General features: G+C 41.4%; 1 protein-coding gene and 1 pseudogene across 1 annotated transcript in view; one reads left to right on the top strand and one right to left on the bottom strand.

Moving 5' to 3' along the window:
• The window catches only part of LOC139640780 (zinc finger protein 420-like), a 68,788-nt gene that overhangs the window by 10,550 nt on the left and 43,466 nt on the right, over positions 1 to 14,772 (bottom strand).
• LOC139640778 (zinc finger protein 208-like) overlaps positions 9,843 to 14,772 on the top strand; it is an 84,797-nt pseudogene continuing 79,867 nt past the window's right edge.

Here is a 14,772-nt window from a genome sequence, read left to right as displayed (position 1 = left end):
CTCACGTTGGTATTCAACGAGTTGGTTACGGAATGGTTTATGGAAATAAATGTTGAAAACCACCAGTCGAGTCCTAAATCTTTCGGAGGGTATGCTACAGTGAGAACTTACCCCAGCGAGGCACCAGGGATAACTTCGCTCATCAAGGCTCCGGTGACTTCGCCCAGCAAGGGACCAGTGACAACTTTACCACATGCATCGCCACTCCGTCTGTGAACTCCACGGTCAAGCAGCACAGCACGGAGGTACGCTACAGCATCGTATGGTAAAGTGATGGCTCAAGGGACGGTAAAGACTACAAATACAGTAAAAAATGGATGTCTTAAAGGAACAGATAAATAAACTACAAGCAGAAATTGAAGAAAATAGAGGATTGCTAAATCAAAAGGATGAAGAACGCTTGTCATGGCAGGAATTAAAGGAGCTAACTGAAACCAAAAATAAAGAACTACTTGAGCTTCAACACGAAATGAATGAAACGGAGCAAATAAAAATACCACGTCATTCAGAACGCAAAAGTGTACCCACAGAGAGGTTTCTTGCCTATCAAAGGGAGGAACAAAGTAAAAAAGAAAGGAGACTGCTTAGCCTTTATGAACAATGGAAAATTCAAATCAGATCAACGAAAGAAAACCTAAAGCAAAACACAACAGATATGGAACTAGCTAAAATGGCAGACACTGTTGAAAACGGAAAAGATGACATCATGAAAATTTACTCTGATATAAGACAGGGTACCACCCCATCCGCTGATTTAAGACGCAAAATAGATGCTTGTGAGGCAGTCACTAAAGACATTATGAAAATAATAAATGAACGCTTATCCGGAATAGACGATGTCTTTGATGCAGAGCGTGAAAAACGCAAACTTCGTGAGCTCCATGCTCATAACTACGCCCACTCCATTTATGGGACTGCTTCTCAGTCAGCTAATAGTCACTTCTCTGAAGCATCAGTTATGGCTGCAAAGAGGGCTGAAGCAGTCGCAGAGCTCGCTGCAAAAGAAGCTCAGTGTAAACTAATGGAGGAAGAAAGAAAGCAGAAAGAAAAAATAAGGATGATGGAGTCTGAATTAGAGCGTTTGCAAGCAGAAAGGGACAGAGAAGTAGCACGTGTCAGGCTGGAAAGCTACGACAGAGAAATCAGACAGGAAACTGACAATCAGCCCTTACAGCAAATGAACAGTCTGCCTACACAGCAACAAGACAGTAGATACAACAGGCAGAACTCTGCCATCCCCTCTGTGTATCACCAAAACCCTTCCATAGTCCCACCAAATTCCTCCACTGACATCTCCTCTTTAGCCCAAGCGATACAAGACAGCATAACCATCAACAGACTCCCCATGCCAATGCCCACAGTGTTTGGAGGAGACCCCATCCACTACATTGAATGGAGAGCTTCATTCATGTCACTGATAGATAAAAAAGGCATCTCATCAGCCGACAAACTTTATTATCTAAAGAAATATGTCAGTGGCCCTGCTCACAAATGTATTGAAGGCACCTTTTATCGAGACGATGACGAAGCATACAGAGATGCATGGAATAAGCTCAACCAACGCTACGGGCAGCCATTTGTCATTCAAAGGGCTTTCAGAGACAAGCTGTCAAAATGGCCGAAAGTGCAAACCAAAGACGCTGAAGGGTTAAGGGCCTTCTCTGATTTCCTGAATGCCTGTCTCCAAGCCATGCCTCACGTGAGAGGTTTAGAAATCTTGAATGATTGTGAAGAGAATCAAAAGCTGACACAGAAAGTCCCAGATTGGCTAGCAGCACGCTGGAATCGTCAAGTCTCAATAGCTCTCATGGAAGGAAGAGACTTCCCCACTTTTGAAGACTTCGCCAGATTTGTGTCAGTGGAAGCGGAGATAGCATGTAACCCAATCACTTCCCTGCATGCTCTACACTCATCCAGCTCATCCTACGTCAAAAGAAACACAAATGAAACAAAGGGAAACAAAGTAAGTGTCTTCAGCACTCAAACAAATGCGAACACTGAAAACATAAGGTCAAACTACGGAAAAGAAAGGCCTCCCTGCATGTGGTGCAAAGATGACAAGCATCAACTATCCAAGTGCTCAAAATTCAAAGAAAAATCCCTCGAGGAACGACGAACATTCATAAAAGACAATAAACTGTGCTATGGATGTGTCAAACCAGGTCACAGCGCCAAGGAATGTCGACACCGTCACACCTGTGATCTGTGCAAGGGAAGGCATCCCACCTGTCTACATGATGAACATTACAGAGGGCATGAGGAGAAAGATAGACCTGTAAGCATGGAAAAAAGGAAAATTACAGCAAATGTGAACACAGCTTCAAACTGTACAAATGAAATTGTGACAGCTAGCCCACTCTGTGTCACTAAAGAGGGTCAGTCATACAGCACCTCCATGATCGTCCCTGTGTGGATCTCCTCTGCCACCCAGCCGTCCAAAGAACATCTCGTCTATGCACTGCTGGACACCCAGAGCGACAGCACCTTCATAGAGAGAGAAGTAAGTGATGAATTACAACCAAACACTTTCCCTGTACAACTGAAACTCACTACTATGCTAGGAGAGAGCATGATAATGAAAAGTGAAAGAGTAGAAGGACTTCGTGTCAGAGGCTACAATTCAGGCATTTACATTGATCTCCCTCCTTCATACACAAAAGACTGTATCCCCAGGAACCGTGATAACATACCTACCCATCAAACAGCAAAACAATGGCCTCACCTAGCAGCAATCACAGATCAGATACCCCCTCTCCTCAGCTGTGATGTTGGACTCCTCATTGGGTATAACTGTCCAAGAGCTATAAAACCCAGACAACTGATTGATGGAGCAGACAATGAGCCCTACGCCGTCCTCACAGACTTGGGGTGGAGCATTGTGGGCTGCTCTACACCTGGCCTTAATGAAAGACAGTCCAGCCTGTGTCACAGAGTCACGGTAAAGGAACTTCCTCCAGTAACGCCGATGGATGTGATAAGCGTCCTGGAGTCAGACTTTAAGGACACGAAAGGAGATGACAAAACTGTCTCACAAGAGGACCTCATGTTCCTGAGCACACTCAAGGATGGTATAAAGAAAAATGCCCAGGGACATTACGAGATGCCTCTTCCATTCAGAAAACGGCCCTCCCTACCTGACAACAAAAGGCTCGCTGAAATCAGGCTCAGTCATCTTCGACGCAAGTTCAGCAGGGATGAAAAATACAAAAGAGACTACACAACATACATGAAGGAAATCATAAAAAGAGGTGACGTGGAAGAAGTGCCCACAGATGGAACTGAAGGTGAGCGGTGGTATATTCCACATCATGGCATATATCACCCTCAGAAGCCTGACAAATTGCGTGTTGTGTTCGACTGCTCTGCAAAATACTGTGGCACAAGCTTAAATGAACACCTGCTCCCAGGACCAGACATGATCAATAACCTGACAGGTATTCTTATAAGGTTCAGACGGCATCCCATTGCTCTTCTATGTGACATAGAAAAAATGTTTCACCAATTCCATGTCCAAGAGGAAGACCGCAACTACCTCCGGTTCCTCTGGTGGAAGGATGGAGATACAACAACACAACCTCAGGAGTACCGCATGAAAGTACACCTCTTCGGTGCGGTGTCATCCCCTGGGTGTGCGAACTATGGACTTAAGTATTTAGCCAAAGAACACAGCCACTCACACCCAGTAGGAGCACAATTTGTTGCAAAAGACTTTTATGTAGACGACGGAGTGACAAGTACAGACAATGTGAAAAGAGCCATTCAGTTGGCACAGGAGGCAAGGGAGATATGCAGCAAAGGTGGTCTCCGTCTCCACAAATTTGTGTCAAATAACCATGCTGTATTACAGAGCCTGCCCCCATCAGAGTGTGCGACAGAGACAAACACAAAGGACTTAACATTCAATGACACACTGGAACGAGCTTTAGGAATTCAATGGAGCATAAAAGAGGACAGCTTCAGATTCAACAACACCTTAAAGGACCAACCAGCCACACGGAGAGGCATATTATCTACTGTCGCTTCCATATATGATCCTCTCGGCTTTCTCGCACCATATGTCCTCCACGGAAAGAGAATCCTCCAAGAGATGTGCAACCAGGGCACTGGTTGGGATGAACCCCTGCCAGAGAGGTTAAAACCACGGTGGGAGAGTTGGCAACGTGATTTCACCAACCTACAGAAAATAAACATCAATCGCTGTTACTTACCTGCTGACTTTGGAGAAGTTGTAGAGACTGAATTACACCACTTCTCAGATGCGAGCACAAGCGGATACGGACAATGCTCTTATCTGAGAGTCAAGAACAAGAAAGGAGAGATTCACTGCTCACCGGTGATAGGAAAGGCTCGTGTTTCTCCAACAAAAGTGACCACAATACCACGGCTCGAATTAACTGCAGCAGTGGTTTCAGTCTCCATCAGTAACATGCTCCGAGAAGAATTGAGAATTGTTGATGGAAAAGAATACTTTTGGACTGATTCAAAGGTGGTGTTAGGCTACATAAATAACGATGCACGGCGATTTCACACTTTTGTAGCCAACCGGGTCCAGAAGATCCGCCACTGTACAGACCCACAGCAATGGCGCTACGTCCCTACGGATGAGAATCCAGCAGATGGAGCATCCCGAGGTAAAACTGTAAATGAACTACTTGCATCTGACTGGTTCACCGGCCCCATGTTTCTCTGGGAGAAGGAGTTACCCACGGAAAATGATGCAGTGCCAGACCTGTCCATAGGGGATCCGGAAGTCAAAAAAGCACAAGCCTTGCAAACAAAAACCACAGAAATAATGAGTCTTGTCGACCGCCTGTCCAAGTTCTCATCATGGTCCCGAGCTACCAGAGCTGTAGCCCGTCTGCTTCGACGAGTCAAAAAGATTACATCACATGCTCTTTCAACAGTGAGCGAAAGAGAAAGTGCTGAGCGTGTCATAATCCAGGATCTGCAAAGACAAGCATATGAAGAGGAAATCAAATCATTGAGCAAAGGTAATCAACTACAGCGTGGCAACAAATTACACCACATTGATGCTTTCCTCGACACAGACGGTCTCCTCAAGGTGGGAGGACGACTCCGCCACTCGTCACTCACTGACTCCTTCAAGCATCCAATTGTCATTCCTAAAGAGCACCATGTGACAAAGTTAATAATAGCTCACAACCATGAAAAGACAAAACATCAAGGAAAAGGATTCACAATAAATGAAATCAGAGCCAGTGGATATTGGATTCCTGGAATGAGCAGAGCAGTAACATCATACATCCATCAGTGTGTGATCTGTCGTAAACTCAGGAGAGCTGCAGAGGGTCAAAGAATGAGTGACTTACCTGTTGAACGCGTCGAGCCCTCCCCTCCTTTCACACACTGTGGTATGGATTGCTTTGGCCCTTTCATGACGACACAGGGAAGAAAACAGCATAAACGATACGGCCTGCTCTTTACCTGTTTTTGCTCACGAGCCATTCACATCGAGATGTTAGAGGATATGTCCACGGACACCTTCATCAACGCCCTGCGATGTTTCATTGCTCTCCGTGGTGCAGTCCGTCAAATTCAGTGTGATCAGGGCACCAATTTTGTTGGTGCCAAGAATGAATTCAAGACAGCTTTACAAGAACTTGACACACAGAGATTGAACACATTCCTGTCACAGAAACAGTGTGATTTCATCATGAATGCACCTCACTCCAGTCACGCAGGGGGCGTGTGGGAGCGCCAGATAAAGACTGTCAGAAGTGTTCTGAGCTCTACCCTGTCTCTTTCTCAAGGCAGACTCAACGATGCTTCATTAAGGACTGTACTGTACGAAGCCATGGCCATAGTCAACAGCCGACCCCTCACTGTTGATAACTTGAACTGCCCTGACAGCCTTGAACCTCTCACCCCCAATCATCTCCTCAACATGAAATCCAGCACAGCACTTCCTCCACCAGGCACATTCCCTAAAGAGGACCTGTATGGAGCAAAGAGATGGCGTCGTGTACAGTTTTTATTGGAACAGTTTTGGAGTAGATGGAAACGAGAATATCTCCACAATATCACCACAAGGCAGCGGTGGCACACGCCAAAAAGAAATCTAATGGTGGGTGATATAGTGATGGACAAAGATGAACTGTTACCCAGAGGTGAATGGAGACTTGCAAGAGTCATAGAGACCGTCAGTGGCAAGGATGGACTTGTAAGAAGAGTGAAAATCTCAGTAGGAGATAAGAATCTGAGCAAGAAGGGTGAGCGTCTTGCCAAACCTTCAATATTGGAACGCCCAGTGCAGAAGTTAGTTCTGCTTTTTGAAGCTTCTTAAGATGTGGCTACACAAAGACAATGACACTCTTATTGAGAAAATTATTCTTAGTTCACACTCACAGTATTCAATGTGGAACACAAATAATTTTGGTGGGAGTGTAGCAGACCACTTTTTGGTTTTATGTATTGCTGTTACTCATTTTGTCCACAAGAGGGCAGCCTTGTGTTGCTAAAATGGTTAAATAAGTTAAAATCTTTAAAAACTAATAGTTAAGTTACTTTAAATGCATTGTGACATGATTTCGTTACATAAATATATTTCATGATTGGAGTGCATTATAGTAAAATGTCATTCATCTGGTTTTTATATGCATATTGTCCGTTTTGAAGGTTATATTTGTAATGAGCTTTTATTTTGAAGAGATCGCTAACCTACTATGTCACTTCCTGGCTATGTTGTGTCTTCCGGTAAAAACAAGGTGATACGGAACGAGTTAACGGCAAAGTAATAAGTTAAGGTAAACAAAGGAGAAAGAGGCAATGAAAGAGTTGCGGTAAATGAACAATAAAGGACTGGAAATAGCAACCCCCCGAGGAGGCACAAGGTTAGCAATTTGTAGTGTTTACGGTACTTGTGTTGATGATTTGTATCAGAAAGCTAAAGCTATGCTAACTGTTTTGCATATAATGAAAACATAAATGTAACTGGTGTATCTTTGTGTCTTATCAGTTCTCACGTTGGTATTCAACGAGTTGGTTACGGAATGGTTTATGGAAATAAATGTTGAAAACCACCAGTCGAGTCCTAAATCTTTCGGAGGGTATGCTACATACAGTCTGGTATTTCTGTACTGGAAACACACCAGTGTCTGTCCCATTAAATAAGTGAAGATATGTAATGGAGCATTCTATGATCCTGCTGGCTGGAGAGTGGCTCTCTGCTGACATCTAGTGGTTTAAATGGTCAACTGTCCCAAATATCCAAGTACTGACTAAACGTACTAAAAAAATACTGAGTGGGTTCAAAGATGGAAGACTTCCTAGCAGTGAAATAGACCTACATGGGTATGATTTTAAACACTGTAGACGCACTTCTAACTTTTCTTCTCTTACTTCATTAAAGGATCTCTGCAAATCAACACTATGCCAGTGTTTCTGTCAGTCCACATCCGTTAGAGTTGATTTAGCACTTAAGATGATTTTGACCAGCGATATCAGCTCTATGAGTGGACAAACAACTCTCCAAGTAACACGTCATCTCAAAGTAATTGTCATGGAAAAATCAACTCTTACTTACACTGGAACATTTTGCTGTCTAGGCTTATTTCCCCTCATTTATTCCACTAGTAACCACATACTTACTGATGGCATCCTCTGCCTTAAACCTCGGAGGCTGAAAACAGTTTTTTAAGGTCTATGGAACTGTTTAACATGTATGTGATTTATATGTAAGATAATACAGGAATGTCATACCTTACAGTACATTTATACTTTTTTTTTTATGGCAATCCTAGCTAACTACTTCCCCAGACAACAGTCGACTTATTAGTGTTTTACCAACAGTATTTTTAGTTTTAGTTTAGTTTAGTTTTTTTATTTGACAATTCACTTTAAAAGGACAATTTCATGGTTGCAAAACCAATGTACATGCACAATTAAAAGAACATCAAGGATAACACAAAAAAGTCACAGGACTTATTTCCATTGCGGTCCTTGTTGTAGTTAGATGTCGTGGAGGTGTGTGTGTGTTTGTGCGCGTGGAGATAGTGGAATACGTCATTAGCGGCATATAAAAGCACAAAAAAAAACATCAATATACAGAAAATATTCACAATGGGCATTAACAGGCATTGTTCAGACAACAAGCTAAGTTACACATTTCCTATCATACTAAAAACTGATCCAATAAAAGAGCTACGTACAGCCCTGCCTACACATCTGTCTTTACAGGGGAACGTTATCTAAAAGCCAGTGTTTCAGTTTTGCCTTAAACGTGACTGGGTTTGTAGTCTGTTCAATGCTGTTAGGAACCTTATTCCACTCCTGGGCACCCGAGTATCTGAAAGAACTTTTACCCATCTGGCTCCTGATCCTTACCAGCGTCAGATTTGCTACACTAGACCTGGTGTTGTGCCTGTGAGTCTCTCTGACCTGCGGGAACAAATTTAATAAGTAATTTGGGGCTACACCATTTACAATTTTGTGAACCTGACAGAGTTTTAGCTGTGTCACTCTGGACTCCACGGGGAGCCAGTTTAGCTGCAGGAACTGGTTCCTCCCTATGTGTTCTTGTGGACTGAGACCTAGGACCACTCTGATCAGTTTATTTTGGGAGACCTGAAGTTTTATCTTCCACAGCTTGGGAAGACTACAGTACCAGGATGTGCTAGCGAAATCAAAGTGGCATTGGATTAAGCTGGATGCCACGAGTTTCCGACTTTCCCTGTCCAGGAACACTGACTTTCTGGCCAAGAACTTAGTTCTGGCGTTCACTTTTCCTACCACTTTCAGGGCCGTACCTGCATCCCCTGCATTGTGGAGTGTACAGCCCAAGTAATTGACAGATGTTTTAACGGAGACGTCATTATCCTTAAAATGTATTTTGAAATCCTTAGCTTTGTTTAATCTGGGTTTGGAGCCAAACATAATTGATTCTGTTTTCCCAAGGTGTAAGAAGAGTTTATTATCAGAGAGCCATACACTGATGTTAGTCAGCTGTTCACTAAGCCTTTCCTGGAGCTGAGCCAAGGTTTTGTCAGCGACCACCAGAGCTGAATCGTCTGCGTATAGGAACAGGTCACGTTTACATGCCTCTTTCATATCATTTATATACACTAGGAACAACAAGGGGCCTAGCACACTCTCTTGGGGGACTCCGCAGTTTAGGGGGCGGGCTTCTGAGCGATGGCCATTTACTTCCACTATCTGGTCCCTATGCGACAAGCAAGACCTCAGCCATGCCAGTGCTGGTGTGCTCAACCCAAGAGCCTTCAATTTGGTGATCAACAGCTCGTGATTCACAGTGTCAAAGGCTTTCTGAAGGTCAAGCAGCACCATCCCACAAAGTTTTCCTTCATCTTTTTCTAGGACTTTTGAAAGGAATGACAGTTTTGAGATGGGTCGATAGTTGCTAAGAATAGATCGGTCAAGGCTGTTTTTTAAGGTTTGGCTGGGTCGGCGCAGGTTTGAAATATGGTGGAACAGAGTCTGTAGCCAGAGAGCGATTGATAATGGAAAGGAAACGTGGGCAGATGATTACCTCTTTTTAAAAACTTGTTGGTAGGATATCAAGGGAACAGATGGAGGAATTCATATGTGACACAATATCTAAGAGAGTGAAAATATCTGCCCAAAACAACCCAATGATGTCAACACTAATGAAACCTTAATATTTCCTCAATAGGTTCAAGTTTTCATATAGCTGCTTGGACCTTATTATTATTATTATTATTATTATTATTATTACTATTACTATTATTATTATTTTTAATTATTATTGTTGTTGTTGTTATTATGATAATATTATTGTTTTTGTGGCCATTCCATGTCTTACCGTCTACTGTCTCTGTTTGATGATGTCAGAGCTGATTGGCAGGAAGGGAAACATCTGGCGGAGGAGGAGAGGAAAGTTGTCGGACATTTTGTCTCAGTTCAGGACAGCTGTGTTGAATTTGGTGTTCGACACTAAGGAGGCAAGATGAATTCTTCAGAAGAGGTGAGAAAAAATATCACTGTTGTAACATTGATGTTAATCTGTTGGGAACCTGTTAGCTTGTCTATTGATGTGATCTATGACATATCCCTCCCTCCTTTTGGAATATTAGCCTTTTGACTTGGTCATTCATACATTTATGATGAGATATTTAACAATGCATGATATCTCAGCACATCAGCTGCTGTTGTTGTCCAGGTCTGGATGAAATAAAATATGATGCCATGTATTGTATTATGTGGAATATGTTATGATAGTAAATATGATACTACACAGTACATAGGATACAGGATATATGTTGTTTGTCTGTTATCATAGGTTTCATAGCTTACAGTACTTTGTCAGAGGTAGTAATTAACTACCCCCCCACACACACACACACACACACACACACACACACACACACACACTGCTCCCTCACACTCTGTCTCTCTGCTCTCTGTCCTGATCTCTTACTTCATATCTTTCTCTACAGAAACAGAGAGACACCAGACCCAGACGTCACCGCTGTCAGCAGTGTGACAAAGCATTCACAAGACTTCAAAAGTTACAGACGCATCAGAGAGTTCATACAGGAGAGAAACCTTACTCCTGTCAGCAGTGTGGGAAATCTTTCAGTTAGTCAGCTCACCTAACAGGACACCAGCGTATTCACACTGGAGAGAAACCATACAGGTGTGACCAATGTGGGAAGAGTTTCAGTAGTTCAACAACATATAAGGGACACCAGCGTATTCACACTGGGGAGAAACCATACCGCTGTGACCAATGCGGGAAGAGTTTCACGAAGTGGAGTACATACCAGCAACACCAGCGTATCCACACTGGAGAGAAACCATATCACTGTGACCAATGTGGGAAAAGTTTCAGTCAGTTGGGTCCATACAAGACACACCAGCGTATTCACACTGGAGAGAAACCATATCACTGTGACCAATGTGGGAAGAGTTTCAGTCAGTTAAGTACATACAACTTACACCAGCGTATCCACACTGGAGAGAAACCATACTGGTGTGACCAATGTAAGAAAAACTTCACTCAGTTAGGTCACTTGAGGAGCCACCGGTGCATCTGAACTACTGCAGAGCGCCTCCACTGTCTGCAGGAGGGAGGAGGATCAGACAGTGGGTGTGGCTGGTGGTGATGAGGAGGCTGGAGGACGGCTGTGCGCCCGGCACCAGCATCTCCAATGCAATTATTTTGGACCAATTGAGGCGCTGCTGAAAGACTAATGAACTTGAGACTAATTCACACAATATGAGCCTATAATGAAATATAGATTATTTTTGGACAAACGATAGGCAACAAATTACGCAGCATATTAGAGAGCTTTCTAAGTTGATGTGGAGTCGGCCTGGAAATGAACTGAGTGTAAAGGGCATTTTTATTTTATTTCACTATTTGCCATCAAAGTTTTCACTGTCTGCAAAATGTGCGCACACATGGGTCGAAGGCACATTCTCACGCCAAGTTTGTTTTTATAAATCTGAAAATCTGTGTGAAGAGTGGTACACACTTTTCAGGCTGGTATTGTGCACACGCAGTGTTTTATAAATGAGTTCCCAGGATCCCACTCTTCATATGTCGTTTAATTTATCCAGGCTAATGTCATGTTTGCCGATTCAAATTGTCTTGCTAATCTTCATCCAGCTGTTTTCTTCAAATGCATGTGGTGGATGGATTTATCAAACATGATGTAAGAGTTAATAAAACTGAAGCATATGTGGAACAAAAAAGTCTTAACTATGAAATGCAACACTGCCAAAGCCTCTAAAATCAGAGCAATCATGGCTAGAAATGCCAATAAATTAAATGCGCAATTACGCAATTTATTCATCTGTAGCCCATATTGCATCATTGCACCTTAACTGTTGAATCACTGCCATCTGTGAAGCCCATGTGGTTAAGTTTGTGGCTGGTGATGTGGGTTCTACATAGGATCTTATTCTGTATTTAATAAGTTTTGGAATGCAGGTCATGGAAAAATAATTATTGCATATACTTTGCTAGTTGATGCTGGATTGTTGCATGCCCAGATCTGATGTCCATTCATTTTTCTATTGGAATTGATATTTTCTGGAGAAAAGAAGGTTAGGTTTGAGTAGTGAACAAAGTTTTTGATTAAGAAGGGGAGTTGTTACTGTGTAGATTGTTGATCTAAGTTTTTTTTTTCTTGAAGTTCTTCAAGAACTAAGGTGGTTATTCCTTCTAGCTTCCATGTCTGGAAAATAAAAGTTTTTATGTTTATTAGGAACATGGTGTTGTGCCATATTGGAGTACGAACAGAAGGTGAAAAGTTATGGTGGACGATTTCATTTGATTTCCACCAGGCAGTTAAAGTGGTGTTGATAGTTTCTTTCGAAGCAGTTGTGAGTTTTTATGGATTTGTTGAAGAATGAAATGTCTTTGATGTGTTTGTTCTATGTGAAGCTGTGATGGGTTTACATCATTTGTCCGGTGCTGGATGTTCTGTAATTGATGTGAAAGGAAGTAATGATAGAAGGTTTGGGTTCCTGGAAGGTGGATATTTTCATTCAGGTTTTTTTGCCTTACCAGTAATATGTGTTGACTGCAGAGTTGAGAGGAGAACCAGCTTGATGGTGGATTGACAGGCGTCATGGAGGAGAGGTGATTGATTTTTGGAGGAATGTTCATCTTGACGGTGGAGATTCAACCTATTAGAAATGATCGTAGTGTCCTTCCAAATTGTCTTGTATTTCTTTTAGTAAGGGGATGAAATTGAGTTTTGATAATTAGTTTAAATTTAATTAAATATGGATTCCTTCATATTTACTAGACTGAGATTTTAAAAGGTATTTAAGTCCCAAACCTCACCAGGCAGAATCTCAGTTTTTGACCAATTGATGGAGTCCACTATGACTAAAATGTGGCATACTCTTTTCTATTAGTTTTGTGGTTTACTGATAATGATTGATGATTGATGGAGTAGCCAGATACAATAACATGTCATCAGCATACAAACTGATTTTATGATTGTTTGCTTTGGTTTTGATGCCTGATATGCTGTTACTGTGTCTGATAGAGGCAGCCAGGGGGAAACAAAAGGCACAAATAACAGTGGCAGTAACAGTCATCCTTGTCTCGTACCTCTAGTAAGTGAAATGGTTTGGATGCATGTCATGTTCATCACTATAGAAACAGTTGGTGAGTTGTAGAGTATTTTTATCCAGTTAATTACATATGAACTGATTCCAACATGGTGAAGAGTGTTGAAGAGAAAGGACCAGTCTGCCCTGCTGAACGCCTTTTCACCATCTACAGATGCTATAAAGAATGGATGGTGTTTTTGTAGAGGTTTATGAAGTTGAATAATCTGCTTATTTTCTGAGGAACGGCTCCCTGTAATGAAGCCAGTTTGGTCTGTATGTACAAGTGATGGAATTACAGATTCCAGTGTAATTGACAGTGCTTTGCTTATCATTCTTAGGTCTGAGTTTGTTAATGATAAGTGGCGGTAACTGGAGCATTGTGTGGGGTTTTTATTTGGTTTCAGATGAAGTGTGATGAGGGCGGAGTTTATGTGATCATGTACTGTATCATATTTTACACTGTTAGAGAACTTTGACACAGTTGAATAAAACCTAGTGATCAAACAATGTATTGTTTTCTATTTTCCAATATTGTCTACTTTTGATTCAGTTTAGGAATATTTATTAATGCATATTCTTGTTAACATGTTAAAGTTCCTATGTTCAAACATTAATATTCAAATAGAATATTAATAAAAATGTTTGAACTTTAATATGCATATGCTTTCTTTTTCTACATTTTCATACATTTTTGGTTTTATTTTTTGGTTCATCCAGTATTCTTGGACAATGTGGTTTTATTGAAAATCATCTTCATTTGCATATTCATTGTTTTTAAAACATTTAAGTTGTAACATCCATATTCATGAAACTGTTAATAGACTGAACTTTTTTTCACATTAATTATCAAATGCATTAGTTTTGTTTTTTGTTAATAGTCTTTATTTTTATTTTCCATTATTTCTTCAACGTGGGAAATCTTAAGTTTTAATACCTGTAGTCATGAAACTTAATAAAACAGTTATATAAATAAATTTCATTGTTGCTTCATTGTTTGTTTTTAGAGCTACAGTGAAAAACACAAGAGTTGTATTGTATAGACACACACACACACACACACACACACACACACTCACAGACTTTTCCCATTGTAATGATGTCTCCTCTCCTGGTCCTGTAAGGTGTTTTAGATTAAAGCCACTAAACGCTGTTTGTTCTGTTCTGTAGAGAGAAACTCTGATCAAATCCCACAGTGTAAGAAAGTATCGTGTCCTATAGTGTGATATCTGGGATCAAGCTGGAGAAACAGTCATTAAACCTCTGCAGTCCTTACACAAACACACTTTAAAAATATTGGATAACAAGCCCATCCAGTATCATCACTGTGATATACTTCAGAAGCACAACTGTTTGAGATTTGAGAATTTTAGATTTGATTCAAATGTGTGTCTTGTTTTCAGGATTTTACACAATCTAGCCCCTCCTCCACTAAGTGAACATGTCACTTTGTGAGCAGAGAGCAACACTAAAGCCTCTAGAACTTTCTCCACTCCCTTTTTCTGTTACAGGCACTAAAGCTGCAGTTCCTTTAGCAGTTTTAAAACCAAATTAAAAATCTGGTTTAAAGCTAAACAAACGTGCAGCCACTAATTAATTTGTAACTGGCTTCTTTTTTTTTTTTTTTAAAGCACATGCACTTTGCACTGGCTTTTGAATTTTTTACACTTCAATGTCTAGTGTGTATTATGTGTTGGTGCTGTGTGT

This window comes from Centroberyx affinis, unplaced genomic scaffold (assembly GCF_046629955.1).
Source record: "Centroberyx affinis isolate AG114_WGS23_722 - 3 ecotype Tasmania unplaced genomic scaffold, CSIRO-AGI_Caff_v1 ptg010591l_1, whole genome shotgun sequence".
Lineage (NCBI taxonomy): Eukaryota > Metazoa > Chordata > Actinopteri > Beryciformes > Berycidae > Centroberyx > Centroberyx affinis.
Note: the sequence above shows the minus strand (reverse complement) of the source record. Positions and strands in the feature narration are given on the sequence as shown.